The following is a 6,188-nucleotide window of genomic DNA, read 5'->3' as shown; positions in this document are numbered from 1 at the left end:
TATATCTATTCCATGCTACTCATTTTTGTCTGCCATCAAGCCATATATGGTTTGAATGTATTAAATTAGGTTACTTCTATCGGGTTATCGAATTACTAGTTAAATAATATAAAGATTATGAGTTTGAGTGTGTTTAAGTGTGTTATCCTTTAATCAGTTATAAATTTAGAATTTTTTTATGATGTGTTAGAATTAAATTATAAAATTTTGAAAAAGTGAAAATATAATTTTATCATGTATTAACTTATGATTTCATCATTTTTAAATATTATCATTTATAAAGGGATTAAATTATATTTTTTTTGGGTCAGGACTCTTGTTTGTTCCTTACATTCTCATCTACCTCTATGTAAGGGTTTTGAGAATTATATAAAGAAATTACTTCCTAAAAAAATCTATCGATCGAGTCTTAGCTCGATTGGCATGGGCATTATTGTTAATGCAAGAGGGCGTGAATTCAAATACGCTGAAATGCATTATCCACCTATTTATGGGTTGATAAAGGATAATTCTAGGTGTTTTATCAAAAGAACAGATATGATCAGAACATATATCCTTTAACTATTAAGAAAAGTATTGCTTATTGACTTGGTATTTGTTTAAAAAATCATATTTAATCAATTACTTTTCTAAATAAAAAAAATTTAAGAATATTTTATTAAGAATTATATAAAGTTAAAAAGGTCCAATTAATTTTCTTCCAACCTCATCATTTCACTCCCTTTCCTTTCATTCTCTTTATCTTCCACTCCATCATTGCTTAAGACTTTAGATTTTTGGCTTTAGGGGGAAGCTTTGCTTTTAAATATATAGCAATGCAAAAATTCCAATAATTAGTGTCCCAAATTTGCATGCATTTACCTATTCTTCTATGCTCATTTCTCTATTTACCTTTTCTCATTTCACTTAATTTCAACCACTTCATAAATTTATCAAACCAATTCAATTTCCCCCTTTTTAAATTAATAACCATTAAATTTTCCTTTCCAAAAAAAATTGAAACTTCAGTCGGTTCCGCACCGATTCCGGTCATACCAGTCAGTGCACATTGTTTCAATGCTGAAGCAGAACAAGCAACAACTTTTTCCGCACTAATAAAAATTCTAGTTCATACCTATCGCATTGACCAGAACATGGTGCATCCGCCATTGCATGAAAAATATTAAAAAAATATAAAAATTTTAACTATTTTTTACTATATATGGCTTGACCAATAAAAAAATATTACACTGGAAAGTAAAAAAAAAATTAGGACATATTTTCACATTTAAAAAAAAAACTCACTCGCTTGATCATCAAAGAGAAAATCCCCACTCATCCTTCAACTTCTTTTATCGAAAAAATCTTCTTGCCCTTCGGGTTTTTTTTCTTACTAATTTTGAATTTATTGAATGATGAATTTTTATACGTGGAGTTTATTTTTATAGATATTTTATATTTAAAATTTATTCAATTTCATTTATTCGTAAATATTTTTATATACATATATTTAATTTTTTTTAAAATATTGATAAAATCTGAGACGGTACACCAAAATAGATCAATACGTACCAATTCCAGTAGAAAAATTATATGTCTACCAACGTGATACTAACTACCTTGATTTATATAAATTACAGTTTTTTAACTCAATGTGTGAAGTTAAAAAAACTCCACTATCAATGTGCCAAAAATGACCTCATATAGCAAGGGAGAATTTAGGGGTTTTAGGGTTCGCGCTCCTAAATTTTGTAAAATTTCATTTTAACCTCTTTTTAAGTTTTTTCAATTTTTTTTACCTTATAATCAATATTTAAAAATTCTAAAACTTTTTAATTTGACTATTTTTATAGAATTTGTAATTTTTTTGTTAAATTTAATAACATTTACCATTTATTTTGATAAACTAATAAAATGTAGTATATAAATATTAATTTGGTAAAAAATAAAGTAAAATGATTGCAATATCTAGAACAAATTAAACCTTTACTTATGTTTCCTTTTTTTAAATGTCAATTTGATCCTAAAATTTATCCCAAATTAAAAATACATTGTTCAAAGTAAGCTTAACTCTTGACTCCCATACCAACATTTTTTACTTTGCAAGTCATATGGAATTGAATTTACCTATACATAGAGAGAGAAAAAGGATTGTATGAAATTGTGATTCCATGTCATCCCTATCCCTTTCCAATAGGAGCATGACAAATCAGATTTTTCCTCCTGATTTTCAGATTTTTCCTCTTGAAAAAATTCAAATCCAACTAAAAATGCTAAAAATTAGGAGGAAAAATCTGATTTGTCATGCTCCTATTGGAAAGGGATAAGGATGATGTAGAATCACAGTTTCATACAAGCCCTTATATATATTTCTTACTCCCAACCCTTAAATTATAATAAAAATATGTTTAAATGCGCTTAAATTCATGTCCTCCTGATTGTTACATAACAACAATATCAACTAAGCTAAAAGCTCGATCGAATTTTAAAATTTTTATTCATATTCATGATGTATAATTATATTGTATTCAATTTATCAACCCTAAGCACAAAGTTGAATGATGAAATGATCTCAAAGTAGTGTAACAAGCATAAAGAACTGAAAGATGGGGGCAAAGAGTGAGATGAGTTCTTTTTTTTTTTTTTTTGTAAGGAAAACATGATATTGTCTTCTTTTATTCACCAAAGAAAAAGCCAAAAGCATAAAAGGTCAAGCCATGGTTAATCAATTTTAAGGAGTTAGAGACATATGCACCTTTACCAAGAGGACCCCCAAAACCCTAAAAAAAACCCACTAGGTATACAAATAGAATGTTAGTGAAAAATCTTCTTTAAAGATAGCTCCCTTTTCTTCTACACCCAATTCCTTTTTTCAACTTCCATTCCACCATGACTAGTTGTTATGTTGCTTGTCTAAGCTTTTGCAACCATATGCTTATGTCACGGGCCGCAGTTCAAAGCCCGTGACCAGCGCACCAAATGCATCCAATGGAGGTCTGTTGCTCAGATGGGGATCATTTGGCCTACGAGAACTGGCCCGATTCAAAGAGCTGTTGGACAGGCCTGTCACATTGAAGCCTGATGGGCCCGATAATGAAGATAGGACTATGTAGTCTTAGAAGTTCTAATTGTACACAGCTTCTAATTCTGTAAACTTAGAGTCCTAATTGAATACAGCTTTTAATTGTGGCCATCGGTTTTGGGGGAGCTCAACCATAAATAGAGAGCCTCCCCCTCATTTGTACGAACTCCTGAATTGTTTCATTATTCTTTGTGAATAAGAATTGAGAGCATTTACTCAAACTTTTCTCTCAAGCGTTCTTGCTTTTGTTTATCTTTCAAAGATCGTTCTTAATTCGCTCTTCCGCTGTTCTTCATGGAAACTTTAAGGGAATTCTGTTGAATCCTTTATTGTTGCGAGTTGAGCTGACTTAGGCGTTTTTACGGTTGAATCCATTATTGGTGGAAGTTAGGCTGACTTAGGCGTTTTTAAGCCAAGAAACTGCCTAAGGCCGCAGGGATGTGTGGGAAAACTCCAAGTCCGTGACACTTACACTAGCTCTTATCAACACTTTTCCCTTTTTTTATAAAAAAAATTATGAAGGGTTCATAAAATTATTCAGTTTATATATATATATTAATCGAGTTAGATTTCAAGTTTTAAAATGGAGAGAGTTGAACCCAAGGGTGTTTACCCAAAAACCCACAACTCTTCTCAGAAACTCACGTTGTAGGTTCAAATCAATGGGGCAAACTGTTTAGGTATATGACTTGACAATAATTTACTCCAGCTAAAAATGTATGAGTCAATTGTAAACGTATAAAAGAAAGAGTTATTTTGAATGATTTGACTTTCTACCATTCACTTGTCCTAGATATTTTACTTTTAATTAGTAAAATTATAATTTTTAAGGGGCTAAAGTAAAAAATTTTGTGAATTATAATTTTTTAGAAAATGTCAAGACTCCTAGTTAACCCTTGGGTTTGCATAGCTTTGCTTACTTCCCTCTTATTGAATATGCATTAGAACAAAGTAATTAAAAAGTTGGGAATGACCATAGTCTATGATCTTCTAGGGTTTTTTACATTTAAAATCTTAATTTCAACGTAAATTTAATAGACAAATTTGTTGAAGGAATTTTGATTCGTTGAAAAAAATTATGAAATATCATTCGTCAAGAGTCAACAGATCCCTCAACATCTCTCGTATTGTCGCCCACCAAGACATCACCTTTGATAGTGTTTTAATTTGAGGGAGTTCATATACATCTTTATATTGACTTACATCCAAAGCCAATACTACTTGATATTGCTTTAATTTGAGAGAATTAGTGAAAGTTGAGAAAACGCTATAAGAAATTATCAAATGAATGGTACTATGAATAGTTTTGAGGAAATTTTAAAAATTTTAAAAAGTGTTATTCGTCGAGAATCGATGAACCTCGTAACAGCTTCAATATAATCACCCACCAAAACCATCACTCTTGATATTACTTTAATTTGAGGAATTCACAATGACTTACATCCAAGACTACTACCCTTGATAGTACTTTAACTTGATGGAATTGGGAAAGCTGAGAAAAGAAAAACACTATGTCAAATGAATGGCACCATGCATGGCTTTGACTGAGTGAATTTACACCCAAACAAAAGAAAAAAAGATGAGACAATATGTGGTTTATTGAGTACCATAGGCGATGGTCATCATTAAGGCTAAGAAAAACAAAGAAATTAAAGGAAATTTTAAAGAAAGTCTTAGAGGTGGTCTCATTCTCTTTTGATTGTTTTTTTTTTCACTTTTTTTTGGGGCTCTCTTTTTTACTGGTCAAACCCATATGCTAGTCTCTACCATGGCCATCATCATTTTTTATATCTCAAATCACCATCATTAGCTATGACACCTGAAAAACCTTGATTTTTATTGTTTTTTTCACCTTTACTCATTGCTACAATTTAGAGTTAAACATAAAAAAATGTTAAAAATTAAATATATTCATAGCAAATATGAAAGTGTTGTCATTTATACGTGTGAGGATCATAATATAAAAGTAATTTAGATTAAAATTAATTGAATTTCAGAGTATGAGTTAAATAAATATAAATAATCAAAGTAATAAAATTTCGATTGATGATGAGCTAATTAAAAATCTAGACTAATATAATTTTTAAATTGGAAAATTACATATAACACATTCATCTTTCGAAAAGAGAGCCATATTTTCTAAAACGATTTACGTTAATTTGAAATAACAAAATCACGAGGCTTAATTATTTCAACATATCAATAGATTCATATATAATATCACATTTAATTTTTGTTTTTAATAATTTGATATGACAAATTTTGATCGATAAAGTTTATATCATATTTATTGCAATTTCATTAAACGGAAAAATCATGTTAAATCATCGAGAATAAATATTATTTTTGAAGGTTTTTTTTTTAATTTTGTGAGTTTTATTTTTGAAGAATCAATCTCTTAATCGAGGGTGACCAAATACCAATATTAGTAAAAGGTGAATGGGCCATTAGAGAGCTCATAACTAAACTCAGATGCTTCAAAACTAGCTACTGCTTCAGTCTACATGCCACCAAGCCCACTACATCCTCACTATTTATTCCCACAGCAATTATTCTATTCAGTAAAAAAATATTTTACAAGCGGATTTAAAATGATATAAGCGTTTTATTTTACTATAATAATAAAAAATGATATTGTTTTACATACATTTATTTATGGGTTCGGTTATTCGTTCAAATTTGAAGGCCTATCTAAAATTTAGAGGGTTTGGGTAAAAATATTATGCTCGAAAAATGAAATTGGGCAAAAAAATTAGGCTCGTTTAAAATATGGGTTGAGCTTAGGATTGAACATTTAAGGCTCAAGCCCAGCTCGTTTTTAATTTTTAATTTTTTATATTATATTGTTTTTATATATTATGTATTTTATAACACAAAATAATTTTATAGTAACATATAATACTACTATAATTTAAACATTAAAAAAATATTAAGATGACTATATATAAAATTTTAATAAATAAAAATTATTTTAAAAAAAGATTGGGCAGGTTTAAAATGGCTTGGGTCACCTATTTACAAATAAGAGTGGGCTTAGACAAAATTGTAGGTCTACATTTTTTGTGGGGCTAAGCTTGGGCAAGCACAAAGTGCATTATTATCATGCTTACGCCCAACCTGACCTATG

This window comes from Gossypium hirsutum, chromosome D08 (assembly GCF_007990345.1).
Source record: "Gossypium hirsutum isolate 1008001.06 chromosome D08, Gossypium_hirsutum_v2.1, whole genome shotgun sequence".
Taxonomy (NCBI): Eukaryota; Viridiplantae; Streptophyta; class Magnoliopsida; order Malvales; family Malvaceae; genus Gossypium; species Gossypium hirsutum.
Note: the sequence above shows the minus strand (reverse complement) of the source record.